The following is a 23,523-nucleotide window of genomic DNA, read 5'->3' as shown; positions in this document are numbered from 1 at the left end:
GAAAGGTCAGGCTATTGGTATGCAAAAGCCTCTGCACACAGCTTGGGCGGTGTTGTAAATTGGGTGGGGCAGGGTCTCAGGGAATCACCAGGGTGGAGCAAACTGCAATGGCTGCCAGTCTGCTTTGCCTCGGAGAGGTCCCGGGGTCTGTGTCCCGGGGCCTGTGCAGAAACAATGAACACTGCAAGCACCTCTGTGATAAAGCCACCCTCACATTCCAGTCCTATGCCAGACAGTCCAGTTTCTCTCTGTATGAGTCTGGGTCCCCAAATTCTTGCCTGGAACTGGATTTCAGAGCAGTCGGGAGCTTGTATCTCTCTCCCGGTGAAAAAGACAACAGTGTACCCAGCTGCCAGCCCCTTTCACAGGCACCTCTGTACCTCCACACTTTCACACCTCTGCACCTCCTACCAGACTCAATGTGCTTTTCCCTTTCCTTGTAGTTGTAGAATTTCCACTCAGCCAGCCTTCCTATGGTTCTGGGTGATATTTGTTTTGTCTTTTAGTTGTAGTTTTAATGTGGTTGTGTGTGGCAGCAAGTTCAGGTGTTTACCTATGCTGCCATCTTGGTTGTCTCTTTATTGTCTCTTTTTTATTATTTGATAATACTTTTTTTAAAAGTTTATTTTGTTGTTTTTCCTTCAATGAATTAGAATTTGGTTTGATTGGTCAAGTTTATTATTGGGTTTTGTTTTCAGTTTATTTATTTCTGCTTTTATCTTGAATAATTCCTGCTTAGACCTCCTTTGGATTTATTTTGCTGTTCACTTGCTAGTTTCTTAGGTTGAACACTTAATTCAGCCCTGGCTGGTGCTGGCTCAGCTGGTTGGGTGCTGTCCTGTTCGCTGAAAAGTTGCCAGTTCCGTCCTGGGTCAGGGCACATGCTTGGGTTGCAGGTTCAATCCCTGGTAGGGGGAGTGCAGGAAGCAGCTGATTGGTTTCTATCTCTCTCTCTATCTCTCTCCCTTCCTCTGTCACTAAAACTCAATTTTTAAAAATCTAAACACACACACACACACACACACACACACACACACACACACACAAACTTGCCTGGCCAGCATGGCTAAGTGGTTGGGCATTGACCTCTGAACCAGGTGTGGCCTCACTGTCCTGGGGTTCGTTTCTGGAAATGTTTGAACCTTTCAGTGTCCCTGCTTAGCAAACCTATGAAGTCAACACAGTGCTCATCGGGCTGCAGGAAGCTGGCACCTCCTCTTTTTGCCCTGGAGATTGTCCTTCTCTTTACATGTTTCAAAGGTAGCTTGGCTTTTCATAGCCCAGAGCATAAGTTAAAGCACCAAGCTCATGTTTCCCATACTGTGTTCTATAGAACACCAATTCTGTAGATATTAACAGGAAAAGCTCCATTGGGGACTACTGAATTAATCAGAACTGACAAGTGTGGGCACCTCAGAGCTTCTGTATTACTTAGTGTGTTGACTGACTTTGTAAGAGGAGGAAAAAGCACAGTTGTGTTTCTCAAACTAATATGGAATGCAACCCTTCTGTGGGACACAAGGTTAATGCTCCAAAACAGAAACTGTATGCCATGCAGCCCAAAGCCCCATTTTCAAATATACTTCTATGACGTCTTTTGTTTGTCTAGTCATATTTTATGTAGCCAAGTGGTTAGAGTCAGTCCTTCACTCCACCCTCTCAATGTGCTTGTACACAATCCAGTGTTTCTGCTACTGCTCTGGGATTGTTACTGTCGCAGATCAGATCAGCCTGCTACCTGTGTTCTCATGCGATGCACGGATAAGCACTTGGAAAGGACAGGACCAAGGACAGAGCCTTGCAGTGTGCCTCTGAATAGAGAAGACACACACTGTTCATCTGTGGAATGACTTTGATTAGTAGGAACTGCCCGAACCAGCACTTGTCAGGCTTCCTTGTGCAGGCGAATCATCTGGGAATATTGTTAAAATGCAGAATCTGACTCAGTGAGTTTGAAGTGGGGTCTGAGATTCTGCATTTGCAACAAGCCCCCCAGTGTTGTTGATCTGCCAGTCCTAGGACTATGTTTTGAGTACAAAGTATTAGAGCACTGAGTTGAGAAGGAACCTGAGGCAACATTTCTGCTCAGTGGGAAAGTGTGCCATGATTCATTAGTCATGTCAACCATGAGCCGAGGAGCAAGCTGTGAATATATGCCATCTTTGCCCTACAAATCTCTTTGTTGAAAATGATTCAAGACAGTAGAGAGAATATGTTATCCACACCATAGCATGTTATACAAGCATGAAGATGGCTCTATATATTCTAGATGGCCTAAATTCCAAGATATAATGTTATATGATTTAAAAGGCAAGGCTGGAGAATAACCTATATACACTCTGCCATTTGTGTGAAATAATCAATAGTCATATACTCTCTGACACAATACCAAGAGTTGATAAAGCTGTGGAAAATGGGAACATTCTTATACTGCTGGTGACAATGTAAGCAGGTATAACTTTGGAAAGCTGGCATTATTATTAAAATTGAATACATTATACTTTATAACCCAGTGATTCTCTCTGGGTATACACAGGTGAGAAACTCATGCATCTCTCCACCGAGACCTATGGACAACAATATTCACAGCACCATTTTTATGTAACAGCCCCAAATTAAAAATGACTCCAATATCCCTCAAGAGGAAAATGGATAAATTGTAGTAAATTCCTAGTGAAATACTACACAATAATAGAATGTCAAAACTACAGCTATATGTGGTTGAATAGCACAAAAAAAAATGTTGACTGAAAGAAGCAAGAGACAAGAGAATACACTCTGTATATTCAAAACAGGAAAAGGTAAATTATATCACTTAAGGATAGAAATGCAGGTGCTAAAGCTTCTTTCTCTCACAAGGAAATAACTATCAGAAGAGTAGGAACCGGAGGCACCTAAAAGAATGAGATGTTTATGACTAGGGAGGACCACACAGGGAACTTTGGGAAGGGAAATTCTCATTTCTATTCCTTCACCTAGATGTTGGTTAATTTTTTATTAAACTCTACATGCAAGGTTTTTTTCTCTTTATGCTATATACAACAAGCTCATGTGTATAACTATGTGTGATTATTGTAGATAATTTTTTTGGAAGGAGACACAGGAAACTAGTAATCATGATTATCTTATAAAGGAGAACTGGGGGTTGGACAGGTTTACTTTTCATCTCATTTCTTGTTTAAAATCTATTTTTATTGATTTTAGAGAGGAAGGAAAAGGAAGAGAGAGATAGAAACATCAATAATGAGAGAGAATCATTGATTGGCTGCCTCCTACACACCCCTTACTAGCGATTGAGTCTGCAACCTGGGCATCTGCCCTTGAACGAAATTGAACCTGGGACCCTTCAGTCCACAGGCCGATGCTCTATCCACTGAACAAAACCAACTAGGGCTCATTTTATTTCTTTAGTTTACTTTGAATGTCTTTACCAACTTTTTCTATTAAAAACAGTTAATTGAAAACCAGTATCTCCCAATGCCTGCCTGTCCTCCAGTTCTACAAATTAAAAAATAGCATTACTCTGCCTAAACATAGAACCTGTAACAGACATTATTTCACCCAATTCCCCTCATATCTTGGTGTAGGAGAGATTCCATTTTCCATTGAAGTTGGGCATAACCATGTGACTTGATCTTGCTAATGAAATATGAATAGAGGTGATATGTGCCACATCTGGGGAGAAGCCGTTAACAGTGAGTGGGTATTCTCTGTCTTCCTTTCCTTCTGTGGTGGTGGCCAATGGTGTTACAGGTGGGGAAGCCTCTGTTAATTTGGGGTCCTTAATTTCAATGTACAGGTAATATTAGTGAAAAAGAAACATGTTGTTTTGAGCCACTTCCATTTTGGCATTATTTGTTATTGCAACATTACCTAATCTATACTGACTAAAATTGAGCCCTTGTTTTTCGAAGCACACAGTTTTGTGAGGGCTTGAGCAAGTTCATTTTCCCTTTCCTGGCCTTTTAACCTATTTCCTTTAGGGAAAGATAAATGATCATAAGTAACCACGGTGGGTTTTTTAGGAATCTAAAAGATGAAAGTCAGATTCCTCTGAAGTTTAAAGAAAATCCAAATTGATGGTCATCTGCAGAAAGGACTGACTTACACATTTTCCTATAGGTGATCTCTTAGGTGAGTAGTATGTATCTTGTGGGGAGGAAGACACTGGAGATTAGGAGAGGGACAAAGGATGCTAATAGACTTACTTAGTCCTGAAGGGATTTTTTTCTTGCCAGTTCCTCTGCATTCCCTTTCCCATAACCCAGAAGGCTGGTGGAGAGTGAGGTCTCTGTGTGGCTCACAGACCTAACAATCTGCCACCTCAGTATTTTTCAAACTTACCAAATGGCAAGAATTACCCAGGTAATGATTGAAAATACAGATCCCCATCCCAGCCGGCGTGCATCGACCTATGAACCAGGAGATCATGGTTCGATTCCCGGTCAGGGTATATGCCTGGGTTGTGGGCACGATCCCCAGTGTGTGGGGTGTGCAGGAGGCAGCCGATCAATGATTCTCTTTCCTCATTGATGTTTCTATTTCTCTCTCCCTCTCCTTTCCTCTCTGAAATCAATACAAATATATTTTAAAAAATACAAATCCCCGGAACCTACTTTGAACCTAATATTCAAAAAGCAGTAAAGAATAAAAATCAGTGGGTCTAAGAAAAATAAGCCGGGAAAAGGGAATGACTTTAAGGAGACTCAGAAATTCTAATTGGAAATGGACACATAGTGCACCAGAAACCCCATTGTGTTACACACCGTCTCCTGGTTGTAAACTTTAGCAGCTTAAAAAAGAAAAGAGAGCTGCCCTGGCTGGGTGGCTCAGTTGGTTGGAGTGTTGTCCCGAATGCCAAAAGTTTTCAGGTTCTATTCCCAGTCAGGGCACATACCTAGGTTTCAGCTTTGATCCCGGTTGAGGTGTGAAAGGGAGACTGCTGATCGATGTTTCGCTCTCACATCGATGTTTCTCTCTCTCTCTCTCCTCCCTAAAATAAATAAAAAAATAAAGTAAACAAAACATAATCATTATAACTATTTAATTCAGCTCAGTATTACCCTACCAAGCAGGGCAAAAAATAACACTATAGAGGTTCTAAATAACAGTTAATAAAATTGATTTGTTAATTATAAATAAAAATAATTATTTTATTTATAATTTTATTTTTTATTTTTATCTTTTATTATATAAATAAATTTTATTTATATATAATTTTTATTTATAATAATTATTTTTATTTATAATTTTAATTAATTTTAAAAATAATAATTATTTTTTAAAATATATTTTATTGATTTTTCTTTTTTTTTTTATGTGTTTTCTGATGGTCTTTTTTTTTTAATTAAATCTTTATTGTTCAGATTATTACATTTGTTCCTCTTTTTTTTCCCCCCATAACTCCCCTCCTCCCAGTTCCCGCCCCACCCTCCGCCCTCACGCCCCACCCACTGTCCTCATCCATAGGTGCACGATTTTTGTCCAGTCTCTTCCCGCATCTCCCACACCCCTTTCCCCCCCCAGGAATAGTCAGTCCATTCCCTTTCTATGTCCCTGATTCTATTATAATCAACAGTTCATTCTGTTCATCAGATTATTTATTCACTTGATTCTTAGATTCACTTGTTGATAGATGCATATTTGTTGTTCATAATTTGTATCTTTACCTTTTTCTTCCTCTTCCTCTTCTTAAAGGATACCTTTTAGCATTTCATATAATCCTGGTTTGGTGGTGATGAACTCCTTTAGCTTTTCCTTATCTGTGAAGCTCTTTATCTGACCTTCAATTCTGAATGATAGCTTTGCTGGATAAAGTAATCTTGGTTGTAGGTTCTTGGTATTCATCACTTTGAATATTTCTTGCCACTCCCTTCTGGCCTGCAAAGTTTCTGTTGAGAAATCAGCTGACAGTCATATGGGTATTCCCTTGTAGGTAACTGAGTTTCTTTCTCTTGCTGTTTTTAAGATTCTCTCTTTATCTTTTGCTCTTGGCATTTTAATTATGATGTGTCTTGGTGTGGTCCTCTTTGGATTCCTTTTGTTTGGGGTTCTCCGCGCTTCTTGGACCTGTAAGTCCATTTCTTTCACCAGGTGGGGGAAGTTTTCTGTCATTATTTCTTCAAATAGGTTTTCAATATCTTGTTCTCTCTCATCTTCTGGCACCCCTATAATTCTGATGTTGGTACGCTTGAAGCTGTCCCAGAGGCTCCTTACACTATCCTCGCATTTTTGGATTCTTTTTTCATTTTGCTTTTCCGGTTGGGTGTTTTTTGCTTCCTCGCATTTCAAATCATTGACTTGATTCTTGCGCTCCTCTGGTCTGCTGTCGGGAGTCTGTATAATATTCGTTATTTCAGTCCGTGTATGCTTAATTTCTAGTTGGTTCCCCAATATAAGATCGAGGGTCTCATTAGTTTTCTTGTAGATCTCATTAAGTTTATCGGCGGCTTCTAAACAGTTCTTGAGAGACTTTAAAAGTGTGGTTCTGAACTCTATATCTTCCATTGACAATTTTGTCCTGTTTCTTTGTCTCCGCATTTTGTTATGCTTCCTTGGTGCACCCCCTAGTGGTCTTTGTTCGCAGTCTTATAGTTAAATCTTGATTGTTGTAGCTAATTCCAGGGAGGGTTTGACCTCCAGGCCAAGTGGCTATGAGAATCAGCTGTGTCAGCAGTGAGAGAACTTCTGTCCTCTAGGGAGGTGCTAATCTAGCCTTTGCCTGAGGCTATCCGGCAAATGCCTGTGTGCAGGGCTTGGGCGGGGCGGGTCGCACAGGATCAACAGGGTGGGCCGGAGAGAGCAGTTATGGCGGCTCTCAGTCCTGTCCCCAGGGGCTCTGCCTCTCTGAGTCCCAGCACCCGCTGCAAAGCTCAGAGAGAAAGCTGCACTCGCTCTGACCGAAGCCAGACAGTCCTGCTTCTCCCGTTTGAGTCTGGGTCGCTAAAGACTCGCCCGGATCTGGAGCTCAGAGTCTGCGACTCCCTCCCGATTGAAAACGCCAGCCGCGCCCTCCGCCGCCAGCCCGCTCCGCGCACTCCGCACCTCAGAATTTGACTTCAGCACTGCGCCTCCTCTGAGTGTCCGTATGTGTTTCTCTTTCCTCCTAGTTGTAGGACTTCCACTCAGCCAGCGTTCCTGTGGTTCTGGGTGATGTCCGTTCCGTTTTTTGGTTTCACTTTTGAAGTAGTTGTTCAAAGCAGCAAACTCCAGCGTTAACCTATGCCGCCATCTTGGTTCTCCCTATTTTATTGATTTTTCATAGAGAGGAAGGGAGAGGGATAGAGAGTTAGAAACATAGATGAGAGAGAAACATCGATTCAGCTGCCTCTCCCACGCACCCCACTGGGGATGTGCCGGCAACCCAGTACATGCCCCTGACCGGAATCAAACCCGGGACCCTTCAGTCCGCAGGTCGATGCTCTATCTGCTGAGCCAAACCAGCCAGGGCTATTTTTATTTATAATTATATGTGGAAACATACACTATGCAATTATATTCAGCATCCAAGGGACACTGGAAATATGCACTCTCTATTAAACTACAGAAATAAAAACAAAATCAGTATATTTCCCAAAAGGAAAAGGGGGTGAAAATCATGATGAAAGTGAAAGAAGTTTAAATTTTTGAAAAGGCCTAAATAAGTAAAATGTGAGTTTAGAAAATAACCTTTATTCAAAAAACTAAGTCCAATGAGAAATTGTAAAAGCTACATGTATTAGTTATCTATTAATGACTGGTATATTACCTCAAAATTTAGCAACTTAACACTACAATAAGTACTCATTATCCCACATGGTTTCTGTGGGTGGGTCAGGAATTTGGGGGCAGTTTAGCTGGGTGAATCCACCTCAGTCTCAGGATGGCACCCATCAAGATGAAGGTGGGGGTGGGGCTGCTGTCATCTGAAGTCTTGACAGGCTGGATCCACTTTCTAGAATCACATGGGGATGGGCACAAGGAAGGCCTCAGTTCCTCAGGCCCTGACAGCTGGCTTCCTCCAATTGAGTAATAGCAGATGACCCGAGCCAAGCCTCAGAGGCCTTCCATCATCACTTCTTTCTAAACATATGACCAGAAACAGCCATTTCTTTTTCTGTTTTTTCATTCTCACCTGAGGATATGTTGAGAGAGGGAGAGAGAGAGAGAGAGAGAGAAACATCAATGTGAGAGAGAAACATGGATCAGTTGCCTCCCATACTCACCCCAACCCCAACCCCCACCTAGGGATGTGCCCTGAGCAGGAATCAAACCCACAACCTTTTGATGTATGGGATGACACTCTAACCAACTGAACCACCCAGCAAGGACCATCATTTCTATTATTCGTTACACAGGTCACTCCCCAACCCCATTCGATGTGGGAGGGCTCTGGAGCTGGAACATCAGGAGGCAGGGATCTCTGGGGACCATCTTGGAGACTGAATGTCATACTGATACCGTTGTAATTAACCTAGTTATTAATAACAGGAAAGGAGCAAAGGGAAGGCCACATTTTTTAGGCATGTTATTTGTGCAACTTTGCTGGGAGCTACCGATCTATTCCTGGTAGATCTTCGGAGGAAGGGACTGAACAAGGTGGAGAATAGACACATGCCCAATCAAGTCTGGGTGACATAGGAAAGGTACTTGTCTGTCAGTCACACCTGGGAACAGGTCATTGGCCAGAGTAGGCCTGGCCACTGCAAGCAGAGGAAGATTTGAGATATTTAATCTCCTTAACAAAGGAATTGGCTTTCTTGGCTCCTGGCACTCTTGGTTTCTCTTGGCACTCTCTTGGATCCCCTGCATTCATCTATACCATGTGGACCCCACACACAATGGACTAATGGACTGCAACTAGCCTGATGCTATACTGAACCCAATCCTGACATGGAACAGAAACTTTGAATCCTGGCTTTGATTTTAGCTCTACTGAATCCCCATCTGCATTTTTTTCAGGACTAGATTAGGGAAAGTGGAGCTTTGGAAACCCAGGGATGTAATTTCCCACAATTAAAAATCACTCATCCTCCAGTGCCAATCTCAGAAAACTCCTTTTTTGCCGTAGCCAGTTTGGCTCAGTGGATAGAGCGTCAGCCTGTGGACTGAAGGGTCCCGGATTCAATTCCAGTCGGAGGCATGTACCCAGGTTGCAGGTTCGATCCCCAGTAGGGGGCATGCAGGAGGCAGCTGATCAATAATTCTCTCTCATCATTGATGTTTCTGTCTCTCTTTCCCTCTCCATTCCTCTCTGACATCAATAAAATATATATATTTTTAAAAACAAAAAAACCCAGAAACCAAACCTATGCATAAAGGATACTCAGTGAGGAGGTCAAAAAGAACAGATAAGGGTAGGAAAGTCTTGCTAGAGGCAGCTGAGGAGCGACTGAAAGAAGGTTTTTAGGACACTTGAATCTCCTAGCCTGTCCTAAAATAGGCAGGAAAGCTTCGGGAACCCGTTTCAACTTCTGCCTTCATTCTCTGTGGCCTGGTCACCTCGGCTGGGCCCCTTACTTCCACCCCAGGAAGCCTGGGACAGAGTTTTCTAGAATACTGCTTCTCAGTGGGGCCCTTAAACCAGCAACGTCTGTCTATGAAGCTCGTTAGAATGCAGTCTCAGGCCTCACCTTGGGCCCACTGAGCTGATTCAGCATCTGCATTTAAAATTATATGTGTGTGTGTGTGTGTGTGTGTGTGTGTGTGTGTGTGTGTGTGTGTAAATTTCAAAGAAGAAGGGAGAGGGAGAGAGAGATAGAAGCATCAATAATGATGCTGCATGCCCCACCCTGGGGATCAACCCAGGCATGTGCCCTGACTGGGAATCGAATCATGACCTCCTGATTTATAGGTCGACACTCAAGCACTAAGCCATGCCAGCCTGGCCCAGTGTCTTCATTTTAACAAGATCCCAGGGGATCTGGGTGTACATTAGCATTGCTTTATAAGAAATAGCACATTTCTTTCTTTGCCTTTTAATTTATGACATATCTTAAATATCCAAAGAAGTATAAGAATAATGCAGCAAATGCTTAGGAACCTACAGCTCACATATTACAAGTATTAGCATTTTGACAAATTTGCTTCAGATCTACTTTTTTCCCCTTAATAAAACATTAGATGTGGAGTTTCTTCCCACACCCACCCTCCTGCCCCCTTAGTTCTCTTCCCTTCCCTGGAGATAGCTGCTGCTATGAAGTTGGTATGTTTCATCCCCTGTACTTTATTTGCAACATTATTACAAACTAGAGGCCTGATGCACGAAATTTGTGCAAGAGTAGGCCTTCCTTCCCCCGGCTGCCAGCACCAGCTTCCCTCTGGCACCCTGGACCTGGGCTTCCCTCGAAGCCCCGGCTTCATCCAGAAGGTTGTCTTGTCTAATTAGCATACTATGCTTTTATTATTATAGATGGTAGAATCCATGAACACAGAATTGTTTTGTGTCATTTCATTTTACATAAATAGCATCATACCCTATGGCTCTTTCTGCAACTTGACTGTTTCACTCAGCATTGAGTCTTAAAGGTTTATTGGTGTTGATGTACATAGGCGCAGTTCCCTCATTTTCATAGCTGTGTAGAATTCCTTTGGTTGTATTTTGTGAAATGTTTCAGTTCTCCAATTAAGTGACAGTTAGGCTGTTCTCAGTTTTTTGCTATTACAACAAAAAATTAAAGCTGAAATGGACATTTCAGTCTCTGTGCACATAGGTGTTTCACAATTGCAGATACGTAGAAGGGGATTTTATGAGTCACCTCATATTTAGATCTTCATTGGATATTGTCAATTGCTTTACAAAATGGTTGAGCCAATTTACTCCAGTCAACCATGTGTAAGCTTTCTTCTAGTTCAAATCCTCATCCACACTTGACTGTGTTCCTGTGACCAGGAATTGAACTGGTGACCTTTCAGTGCACAGGACGATGCTCAATCAACTGAGCCACATCGGCCAGGATTGTATAGGTGTTTTAGACACTGTGGGTGGCTAACCAAATACCTGTTCTAACCCTTTCTGTCTGGCTTACTTCTAATATAGATTTGGAATATCCAAACTGGTAGAGAATTTTTTAGTTTTTTTGAGCCATACTGACTATAATTGCCAGAAAGCAGGATCTCAAATGCTTTTAAGACCTGCAGTTTTTTAATGCATTTGGAATTTAGGAGGGAATATATCAAAGATTAAATGAAGACCAGGAAAGCAATTATCCCACTAGAAGGGTCTGCTTCTGGGGGAACACAAAAAAGAAGTCTAAGTGTTTTATAAAATGGTTGATGAATTTGAACTTATCACTTCCTTTTTTTCTGAATCTACTGAGGTGACCATATGGTGTTTGCTTCTTTAATCTGCAGTTAAGTAAACTATATTGCTATCTTCTAATGGTCCAATTAATGACATCTTTGTCTTCCTGAGATAAACACTCCTTGGTAATATTTGTTTTCAATGTTACTTCAATAACATTGCTGCAATTGGTTAGCTAAGAGTTTATTCATAATCGTTACATCTATATAAGTGACATTGAGCTATCGCTTTTCTGCTTTCAATGACTGTCCTTTCTGGCTTGGAGTCAGGGTTACACTAGCAGTAGCTAGTGTCCAGCCTCTTACCCATTGCCGACTCTTGTTTCTTGGTTTGAGTAAGAGAGGTTTTCTGTTCCTTGAGGTGATAAAAGTGCATATGAGGACATTTGGATGTGGCGAAGTAATCTGTGGCTAAAATTTCTTATCTTTTTTTTAAATTTTATTTTTTATTTAATTTTATTTTTTTAAATATTTTTTTTATTAATTTCAGAGAAGATGGAAGAGGGAGAGAGAGATAGAAACATCCATGATGAGAGAGAATCATTGACCGGCTGCCTCCTGTACGCTCCCCACTGAGGATCGAGCCCGCAACCTGGGCATGTGCCCTTGACCAGAATCGAACCTGGGACCCTTTGGTCCATAGGTTGACACTCTACCCATTGAGCCAAACTGGCTAGGGCTGTGGCTAAAATTTCTTATTCAATCTCAATTTCTTTAATGTATAGTAAGTCTAGTCAGGTTTTTCATTGCATGAAAAATTTTTGGTAACTGGTGTTTTTCCAGGTAGCTACCTACTTTATCTCATTTTTCAAACGTACAGTTTAACATACAGAGTTCAAAACTTCAGAAGGAGAACTGCTTGTCTGTCCTTCCTTGTCAGAGTTGGTCAGACATGGATAGGTGCAAAGAAAAAAAGATGCTTTTTTTTTTTTTTTAAATATATTTTATTGATTTTTTACAGAGAGGAAGGGAGAGAGATAGAAAGTCAGAAACATCGATGAGAGAGAAACATCGGTCAGCCGCCTCTTGCACATTCCCCACTGGGGATGTGCCCGCAACCCAGGTACATGCCCTTGACCGGAATCGAACCTGGGACCTTTCAGTCCGCAGGCCGACGCTCTATCCACTGAGCCAAACCGGTTTCGGCGAAAAAAAGATGCTTTTATTTGTTTCTGATGAGCCCCAACATCAAGAAGACACAGGGGACCCTAGCCGGTTTGGCTCCATGGACAGAGCCTTGGCCTGCGGATCAAAGGGTCTCAGATTCAATTCCGGTCAAGGGCATATACCTTGGTTGCAGCTCCTCCCCAGCCCAGGCCCTGGTCTGGGCTCATGCAGGAGGCAAACAATCGATGTGTTTCTCTCACATCGATATTTCTCTCTGTCTTTCCCTCTCTCTTCCACTCTCCCTAAAAATCAATGGAAAAATATCCTCAGGTGATAATACATAAATTAATAAATAAATAAATACTTTTACTGATCTCAATTTCAGTTTAAAAAAAAAAGAAGACATGGGGAAGAGCCACCAATTTCTCAAATACTCCTAGTTATAATCATTGTAACTTTTTAAAAGCTCACCAGATCACCTGGATGTTCTGAGTGTGTAGGGACAGGTGAACAGAGGTCCTCAGGCCAGGTAGGAACGCCAAGGGTGATTTCAGGCAAAGGTAATACTGCCTGGGCAGAGAGGTGGTTTTCCTAGCTGGGCTCAGAGATAAGGCAGGACGCTCACCTGGCACTACCTGGCACAGAGGCTGTGGCCATGTGATGGAGACCTGCAGCCAGGTCAAGGAGGTAGAATTTTATCCTGGAGTTAGTTGGCCTTCCACCTTTGGTCAAATGCATCATTTTGGAGAGAATTACAGGGAAGAGAGGAGGATGAGGCAGACATTTTCTTGCTCCTTTTTTTTTTCTCCCCAGAGGGAGGCCCGTTATTACAGGGGGGACTGGGGGAGGGGGGGGGGGAGGGCGACCTGACAGGCAGAGCCCCTTCTATTCACCACCTCTTCTTGCTACTTTTAAGCCCAGTTTCAGAGATTGCTTGGGGGCAAAGGAGAGATAAGGTCAGGAAGAGGCAATAGGGGCAGTGTCCCCAGAAGAGCTGAGCTCAGGTATGAGCAGGATGTAGAAAGCCTGCAGTTAAGTGGAGGCTTTGGCTTGGGTTGTTGGGAGGAAAGGTTGTGAATGTGGCCTTGAACAAGAATGCCCAGGGGGTTTGGGAAATCCAGGCCTTTGCAGCTGTGTGACCTCTGGTAAGTTACTTAACTCCCAGAGTCTTGGAATACCAGACTGTGACCTCTGATTTTCTTTTCTTTTCTTTTAAATATGTTTTTATTGATTTTTTTTAGGCGAAGAGGAAGGAAGAGGGATAGAGAGATAGAAACATTGATGAAAAAAAAAAAGAAGCATTGCTGAAAGAGGAACATCATAGATCAGCTGCCTCCTGCACACCCCTTCCTGGGGATGGAGCCAGCAACCCGGGTGTGTGCCCTAACCAGGAATCCAACCGTGACCTCCTGGTTCATAGATTGATGCTCAACCACTGAGTCACACAGGCCAGGCTGACTTTTCAAGAGAAGCATGAAATCAAGCTTTCAAAGTGAAACCTCCCAATTTAAGAAAAAATGTTTTGATTGATTTTTAGAGAGAGAGGAAGGGAGACAAAGAGAGAGCAAGACACAATGATGTGAGAGCATAACATTGATGGGCTGCCTCCTGCATGCATGCCCCCTACCCAGGATTGAGCCCGAAACCTGGGCATGTGCTCTGACCAGGAATGAAACAGCAACCAGGACAGTGCCCAACCAACTGAACCACACTAGCCAGGGCAAATCAAGTCTCCTGACTTTTTAATCTTGACAACCAGAATTTTTTATTCCAGCATCCAAAATCTGCCGGGGTTCTTGTTCCAGCATCTAGAAGGGTTCAGCAATCTGGAGAAGGCCGTGCGTAGATTAAATAGGAGTCCAGACACGAAATATAATTTTGAAAGGCATTTGGGGGTCAGAGGAGCCTAGTTTAAAGGAAACTAAGATCTAAGATCTCCTCGTCTCAGGACCCCATGCTTTTTTTTTTTTTTTTTTTTTTTTTTAACACAAATTGTCCTGAGGAGAGGCAGAGATATAAGTACACTTTAAAGGGTCAGGGTTTCCTATATAGAGAGAGGCATTTGTCAGATTTGGGGGAATTAGCCTACGGCTGTTCAGGTGTTTGGCCAGTAGGAGGCAATAACATGTAGATTAAGATGCCCTAGCCCTGACCGGTTTGACTCAGTGGATAGAGCATCGGCCTGCAAATTCAAAGTTCCCAGGTTCGATTCCGGTCAAGGGCATGTGCCTTGGTTTCGTGCACATCCCCAGTGGGGAGTGTGCAGGAGGCAGGTGATTGGTGTTTCTCTCTCATCGATGTTTCTAACTCTCTATCCCTCTCCCTTCCTCTCTGTAAAAAATCAATAAAATATATTTAAAAAAAAAAAAAAAGATGCCCTGAGCTGACCTAACCGGTTTGGCTCAGTGGATAGAGAGTCGGCCTGCAGACTGAAGGGTCCCAGGTTCGATTCCGGTCGGGAGCATGTACCTTGGTTGCGGGCACATCCTCAGTGGGGATTGTGCAGGAGGCAGCTGATTGATGTTTCTAACTCTTTATCCCTCTCCCTTCCTCTCTGTAAAGAATCAATAAAATATGTTAAAAAAAAAAAAAAAGAGAGAGAGAGAGATGCCCTGAGCTGTCTGGCAGCCAACAATCAATTTAATGTGTCCTATTCAGGTTTGTGGAAATGCCATCAGCCTTTCCCAAATTCAGCCCTGCTGTCATGCTGGAATTGGTTTCCGGCAAAAATCTATATGTATTAAAAGGCTAAGCGACTGACTGACTGGTCAACCAGCCAGCTGGCTGGGAGTTACGATGCAGGGGGCAGACGCTCAACGCAGGAGCTGCTGAGCGACAGCAAGTTTGCAGAGTGCCCTCTCACACTCTGGGACCCCTTGGGGGATATTGGAGAGCTGGTTTCGGCCAATCCCTGCAGGCCAGGCTGAGGGACCTCACCTGCCAGAGAGACCCCACCCACTCTGCAGACACCCTTTGAGCCATGGTGCTGCCCCAGGTGTGGCCAGCCGGGGAGGGACCACGGGAGGTTGGCCTCCAGGGCATGTCCAGCCAGTCTTGCCCAGCCCTGCCCCACCAGCCACCTTCTAATTAATTTCCTTTCAATGTGCACGAATTTGTGCACCGGGCCACTAGTCTTTTGTTTTTTAATATATTTTATTGATTTTTTACAGAGAGGAGGGGAAAGGGATAGAGAATTAGAAACATCAATGAGGAGAAACATCTATCAGCTGACTCTTGCACGCCCCCTACTGGGGATGTGCCCGTAACCAAGGTACATGCCCTTGACCGGAATCGAACCTGGGACCCTTGAGTCCGTAGGCCGACGCTCTATCCACTGAGCCAAACCGGTTAGGGCCCACTAGTCTTTTTAATAAAAACTTAATGAAAGGTTAGTTTTTGTAGCCTTGGCTGGTTTATAGGGCTCTAGAGACCTTGAACTTCTGGCCCTTGGAGCACAGGTAGGATTTGGTGTGGTTGTGAGGGGCTCCTGGGACCTTCCGGAAATGCCTATGCATCTCTCAGCCTTTGTGAGGACCAGACAGCAGGATCGTGCCACTGTCCTTGGGGGAGTCCAGGGCCAGACTGCCCAAGGTGAGAATCTTGCCCTGGCCTTGAGAATGCAGCTCCAGGTGCAGCTCCTCAAAGGAAGTGCACACACCTTCAGTGTGGACGTGTCCTGTGTACCCACGCTATTGGTTATAGTCCCTACAACCACAGAGGTTTCACCTCCAACCAGGAAGCTTCCTCTTTCGGATCATCTGGGAAAGGGACAGAGGCAGCTGGTTGGTGCAACTCATGAACAAACGACCTCTTCAGCACTACTTGGCTGAAGGTGGGGTTGACTTGTCTGGCTAGAAGCCTGTACAGTTTGACCAACAGCCTTAGGTGGATGTCCTGGCTCTAGGGCTCCTCGCACCAGACTTTGGGTCATTGTTGTGGTGCATGTGGACTCATTCCCATGATGGCGCCTCCTGCTTCACCAGGTCAGGAAAGTGACCATCGGTTTTAAAAATTGGTCTAAATTCTGAGAGAAGGATTTGGGTGCAAGTGGTTTGTTTGTGAAGTGAGCTTGGGGCATGCTAGGAAGGGAGTGAGGAAGTGAGAGAGAGAAAGGAAGACAGCCAGGAATGGGTGAGCCATCCCATCAATTACTACTGTGGGCTACTGCAGCCAAAGCCTGCTGAGAAGCTCTGGGAACCAGCATAGAACACCAACTCTGAGTTATCCCGCCAGAAGGATGGGAGGGGAGCTGGGGTGTTTAAGATACCACCTCCTGGGTGGCAATAATTACTCCTGCAGGGCCTGTCGCCAGTGCTTCCAACAGTTTTCCCCTTCCAAGCCCTTAGGCACAGAGCCACACTGGCTGGTAGGTGAGTCTGTAGGAACACACTGAAAAGATAAGATCCGCCCTGACCGGTTTGGCTCAGTGGATAGAGCATCGCCCTGTGGGCTGAAGGGTCCCAGGTTCAATTCCAAACCAAGGGCATGTACCTTGGTTGTGGGCACATCCCCAGTCGGGGGTATGCAAGAGGCAGCTGATCGATGTTTCTAACTCTCTATCCCCTTCCCTTCCTCTCTGTGAAAAATCAATAAAATATATTAAAAAAAAAAAAAAGATAAGATCCAAGGGATGCAGACATTTAATCTTTTCCACAATCTTGAGAAAGGTACTCATTATGGGACCTCAGGCAGTTACTTATCCTTTCTGAGCTTAGGTGTCTTATCTGTCATATAGGGACAATAATTGTGCCTATATCGGTTTATTGTGAGAGTTAATTGAGAGTAACAATTGTAAAGTCTTTGGAACAATGAGTCAGTACCTCCATCACGGTAAAGTGCTCAATAAATGTTACTACCACTACTGTTATTTTTCACTATGATTATAATTGGCCCATTACACAGGTGAGATATCTGATGCCCAGGGAGGAAGATTTTGTGGTTGAAAAAATTAAATAGTTAAGCCCTGGCCAGTTGCTCAGTGGTTAGGGCTTTGGCCCCCAGACCAAAAGGTTTTGGGTTCAATTCCTGATCAAGGGCATGTACCTCAGTTGCAGGCTTATTCCCCAGCCCAGGTCAGGGCATGGGCACATGTGGGAGGCAACCAATTGAGGTGTCTCTCACATTGCTGTTTCTCTCTCTCTCCCTCTCCTCCATCTGTCCCTTCCACTCTCCCTCCAAAGATCAATGGGAAAAATATTCTCGGGTGAGAATTTTAAAAATAACAATTAAATAGTTAAAAGAAACTGGCATGGATATTCCATCTCTTCCAAGCTCACATAGCTGGATTTTTCCAGTCTGGAGGGATGATTGAATGCCGTTTTTTTTTCATGCCTATCCTCATTGCCATAAAATAAATTTATCAGTCACATCCAGACTTTCTCATCACTGTCTTCTTCTTCTTCTCTCTCTCTTTTTAATTCTCACCTGAGGATATTTTTTCCATTGATATTTAGAGAGTGGGAGGGAGGGAGAGAGAGAGAAAAGCATCAATGTGAGAGACATTGATTGGTTGCCTCCCTCATGGGCCCTGATCTGAGCTGAGGGATCAAACCTGCAACCCAGGTATGTGCCCTTGACCAGGAATAGAACGCGTGACCCTTTGGTCTGGTGGCCAATGCTCTAACCACTGAGCAACCGGCTAGGGTTAGACTCTTTAGAGGACTGTCCTACATCTCTATGGGCCACGGGAACGGCTCTGCCCACAAGAAAGGACAGGAGCTTATTTCTTGGCTGACAAGTGCTGGAGCATGAGCACCCTGCTCCCTTGTCTTGAGTAGGAACCAACTTGGAGCTATAATTTATGTGCCAGCCCTCCCCTATGGGATCAGGCTAAGGCCTCAAATCACCCCTGTCTTAGGTCCTGTTCCTTTCTTATTCTGTTTCCCCCACTGCCTTAACAGTTTCTCCTGGGAGCCGTTCCTTCATAAATCACTTGGAAACAAACTTATCTGAGGTCTGCTTCTGGGAAATCTGATCAGAGATATTGGTTCTTAAGAATGATATACAAGGCTCTCAGGAGATTGGTCTGACCTCTTTCTTTAGTTTCCTGGTGCTTGACATCTGTGAATGAACCATGTGTGTAGTCTTGCGGATTGCCTGGAGAAGAGAAAATTTGACTGCCAAGTGAGACATCACACTGTAGGTGAGCCAAGAGACTCATGGGAATGGAGCAGGGGCTAACCCGAGAGCAGGTGGGAAGAAGTGACCAAAGAGAGAAGGGCAATGTGAAGATTTAAGCACAAACATCAGATCTTAAAATCCAACAAAGATACTAAAAGTCACTGGTAATCCTACCATCCATAGAAAATTACTATAAATATTGATATTGTATTATATTCCTACTAGAGGCCCAGCACGCGATTGAAATCATGCAAGGAGGCGCCCCCCCCCCCCCCCCCGCCCTTGCTGTGCGAGGAGGCTGACTTTCGCTCCAGGCTCCCTCTGCCCCCCTGCCTGTGTCCACTCTGGGCCGCCGGAGCCGCCCTGCTGTCTTGGACAGGCCCCGCTATGTCTGTCTCCGTCTCTGCACACCTCCCACCAGGGATGTACCTGCAACCCAGGTACATGACCTTGACTGGAATCGAACCTGGGACCTTTCAGTCCGCAGGCCGACGCTCTATCCACTGAGCCAAACCAGTCAGGGCGCTTTCAGAAGTTTTTGCCGATTTGAGAGACAAAACATCAAGAGGAATGAGGAGAATCCCCCCCTTCTATACTTTAGTTCTTCTGGCAGACTGGACTAACACTAAAATAAAATTGACACAAGGCTAGATTAACAGGAAGAAAAAAACACGCAATTTAATGTGTGCACACAGGAGAATAGCAATAGGATGTTTAGGTTATAAAATGAGGTTCAAAGAAATTATTGACGTAGGCATCCTTTTATACTTTTTAAACAAAGAACAATAAATTTGTGAGAAATTGACAGGACAAAGAAAGCTAGTGCCCATTAGAAAGGAATCTAAGCAAGGTTTAGGTTTAGGCAGTAAATTAGTAAAGGAGGTACAAGGTTTGTTTATACAAGCTTTTTTAGACTGGATTTTAAAAAAAACTCTTGGGATAAGGTTATCTTTCAGCCCCCAGGAGCAGGGAGAAACCCTGTCACACAGAGAATTATTTTCTGCATTTCCAGAGTCAGAGAGTTCATCCTGCTCCCACTGCTTCTCCAATGATTTTAATTCAAAGAATCAATATGCCATTAGAGCATATCTTGGGCCCTGACAACATGCTATTGTGGTTGGTGTGTGTGTGTGTGTGTGTGTGTGTATTATTGATTTCAGAAAGGCCGGAGATGGGGAGAGAGAGAGAAACATCAATGATGAGAGAGAATCATTAATTCCTACCTTCTGTACGTCCCACACCGGGGATCAAGCCCACAACCCGGGCATGTGCCCTTGACTGGAATTGAACCTGGGACCCTTCAGTCTGCAGGCCGATGCTGTATCCACTAAGCCAAACTGGCCAGGACTGTTGTGTGTTTTTGTGTGTGTGTGATTTTTTTTTTAATTTTTAGAGAGAAAGAGGAAGGGAGAGACTAACATGGATTTTTTTTTGTTCTACTTATTTATGCATTCATTGGTTGTTTTTGGTTGTTTCTTGTATGTGCCCTGACTGGGGATCGAACCCACAACCTTGGCCTATCAGGACAACCCTCTAACCAACTGAGCTATCCAGCCATAGCCTATTGTGTGTTTTTTTTTGTGTGTGTTTTTTTTTGCAGAGATCTCTTTTTTTATATATATATATATTTTATTGATTTTTTACAGAGAGGAAGGGAGTGGGATAGAGAGTTAGAAACATTGATGAGAGAGAAACATCGATCAGCTGCCTCCTGCACACCCCCCACTGGGGATGTGCCTGCAACCAAGGTACATGCCCTTGACCAGAATTGAACCTGGGACCCTTCAGTCCGCGGGCCGACGCTCTATCCACTGAACCAAACCGGTTAGGGCGCCTATTGTGTTTTGATTTACATTTCCTTATAACCAGTATTTGTCATGATAAAAATTAGAGATTATAAAAATGTATCCTGCCGAAACCGGTTTGGCTCAGTGGATAGAGCGTCGGCCTGCGGACTGAAAGGTCCCAGGTTCGATTCCGGTCAAGGGCATGTACCTGGGTTGCGGGCACATCCCCAGTAGGAGATGTGCAGGAGGCGGCTGATCGATGTTTCTCTCCCATCGATGTTTCTAACTCTCTGTCTCTCTCCCTTCCTCTCTGTAAAAAATCAATAAAATATATTAAAAAAAATGTATCTTAATTATATTTATCACTTAAGAAATCTGTATTTAAAAATCTAATTGTGGACTCTATTTTTATGCCCTGAGTAAGCAGATAAGCTTTTCCACATATATCTTCTGTTTATAGAAACCAAGTAGAAAAGACACTCTGGGCAACAAACAGGACAGTTAGCAGCTTGGGGACAGCATTTTGACATGTGGTGACAGAAGATTGCTCTAGCAGAGAATGTCCTAAGAGGCTGTCCAATTGTCCAAAGGAGTGCCTGCAGAACAGTGGCGAGGCAACCCCCAAAGGCAGCCATCACCGTTTTCTAACATGGAATTCCACATCTCGGTATTTTGGATCTAGATTCTAGAATAAACTTTTTATTAAAAGAAAATCAGGCCTGGCCTGTGTGGCTCAGTGGTTGAGCATCAATCTATGAACCAGGAGGTCACAGTTTGATTCTGGGTCAGGGCACATGCCTAGGTTGTGGGCTTGATTCCCAGTGTGTAGCATGCAGGAGGTCGCTGATCAATGATTCTCTCTCTCTCTCTCTCACCATGTCTCTTTCTCTCTCTCTCTCCCTCTCCCTTCTTCTCTGAAATCAATAAAAATATATTTAAAAAAAGAAAATCAGAACAAACAAATAAATATAGATCTCACCTATCCAGAGATTGAACACCATGCTAAATGCCTCAGGAGGCTTTTCCCACGGAAGAACTACTTGTCCTGAGTTGATGGAGGTTCAGTTAATTCATGTTCTCCCCATCTTCTCTTTTCCATTCATTAAACAAAAATATTCTATCAAAAACCTACCATGTGTGCTCTGGCTGATGTGGCTCAGTGGATTGGAGCATCGTCCCGTGTACCAAAAGGTTGTGGGTTTGATTCCTGGTCAGAGCACATACTTAGGTTTTGGGTTCGATCCCTGGTCCGGGAGTGTAGGAGGCAACCAATCGATGTTTCTGGCATAGGATTAAAAAACAAAACAAAAAACCCCACCATGTGCAAAAATGAGTGTAGGTCTGACAGGGTTGCTAGATTTAGCAAATAAAAATACAGGAAGCCCAGTTAAATGTGAATTTCAGATAAACAATAACCAATTTTTAGTATTTACCCAATATATATGGCACCCTAGTTAGAATGACTCCTACTTGTGTATTCTTTCCATTTCCTTGAGAAGATAAGTATCTTTTGATACTTATCTGAGGCTGTTATGAGAACCACATAGAAATGAAATGCAATCCTTATACAAAAGACTTGCACAAGGATGTTTGTTGCATATTGTAATAAATGGTGGTATTTGTGCAATGGAACACTGTGCAGAATGAACTACTGCCTGGCTGCATTGAACATCCTCCCATGCATGGTCACTGGTTCAATTCCCAGTCAGGGCACATGCCCAGGTTGCAGGCTTAATCCCCCAATTAGAGGGTATGTTTCTCTCTCATCATTGATGTTTCTATCTCTCTCCCTTGGCTTTCCTCTCTAAAAATAAATGGGGGGATAAAAAACAAAAACCAAAACAACAAAGAATGAACTACTGCCATTTGCCAAGACACAGATGACTACCAGACATAGTGTTGGGTGAAAGCAGCTAACTCAAAGAGCGGATGTTGTATGATTCTGTTTATACAGAGTTAAAAAAAACAGCCCTCGCCGGTTTGGCTCAGTAAATAGAGTGTTGGCCTACGGACTGAAGGTCCTGGCTTTGATTTCAGTCAAGAGCACAAATCTCGGTTGCAGGCACCATCCTGGCCCTGGAGGGGCCTTGCCAGAGACAACCAATCATTGTGTCTCTCTCACATTGATGTTTCTCTGTCTTTCTGTCTCTCTTCCTCCCTTTCTCTCTCTCAAAAAACAAAAACAAAAAAAGGCAAAAAAATAAACAAATAAATAAGCTTGGCTGGTGTGGCTCAGTGGTTGAATCTATGAAGTAGGAGGTCACGGTTCGATTCCTAGTGAGGGCACATGCCCAGGGTTGGAGTGCAGGAGGCAGCCGATTGTTGTTTCTCTCTCATCAATGTTTCTCTCTCTTTTCCTTCCTTCCTTCCTCTCTCTCTCAAAACAAAACAAAACATTAAAACAACTAAAATGGGCAAAACTCACTGATGGTGATAGAATAGTGGTTTCCATAAGAGGTGGGTAATGATGGGCAGAGGGCACAGAAACTTTCTGGGGGGTCTGGCGATATGTATATTTGGATCTGGGTAGTACTTACACAGGTGCGCCCATATGTAAAAATTCATCAACCAACACCTTAATCAGTGCATTTTATTGTAACTATATTATACCTTAGTTTGAAAAAAGAGTCTAAGCTCTCTCAGACCAACATCTCCAGTTTTCTCTACGCCGGTTTCGTGCATGAACCCATTTTTGCATCATGATTTTCCTCTCTAGTGCCTTCATCTTGGATGAGTACAAATTATTTTCTTCTCTTTTCTTTTTTTTTTTTTTAGGGAGAGAAAGAGGAAGGGAGGAGAGAAAGAAACACAGAGAGAAACACTGATTTGTTGTTCCTATTCAAGCATTCACTGGTTGCTTCTTGAATGTGCCCTGACCAGAGATCAAACCCACAACCTTGGTGTATCAGGATGACACTCTAACCAACTGAGCTAGCTAGCCAGGGCCTGCTGAGTACAAATTTTTTTAAAAAAATATATTTTATTGATTTTTTACAGAGAGGAAGGGAGAGAGATAGAGAGTTAGAAACATCGATGAGAGAGAAACATCGATCAGCCGCCTCCTGCACACCTCCTGCAACCCAGGTACATGCCCTTGACCGGAATCGAACCCGGGACCCTTCAGTCCGCAGGCCGACGCTCCATCCACTGAGCCAAACCGGTTTCGGCCTGAGTACAAATTTTTAAGGGGTGTGTTGTTGCTGGAGTGTCCCCATCATCTATGGAGATG

General features: G+C 43.6%; 1 pseudogene; it reads right to left on the bottom strand.

Annotated features, from left to right (window-relative positions):
• Positions 1–15,776: 15,776 nt before the first annotated feature.
• Positions 15,777–17,213, bottom strand: LOC118662467 (annotated as a pseudogene).
• Between the last annotated feature and the right edge of the window lie 6,310 nt (positions 17,214–23,523).

The sequence above is a fragment of the Myotis myotis genome, unplaced genomic scaffold (assembly GCF_014108235.1).
Source record: "Myotis myotis isolate mMyoMyo1 unplaced genomic scaffold, mMyoMyo1.p scaffold_m19_p_9, whole genome shotgun sequence".
NCBI classification, from domain to species: Eukaryota; Metazoa; Chordata; class Mammalia; order Chiroptera; family Vespertilionidae; genus Myotis; species Myotis myotis.
The sequence above is the reverse complement of the archived record's forward strand: the minus strand, read 5'-3'. Positions and strand labels throughout refer to the sequence as shown.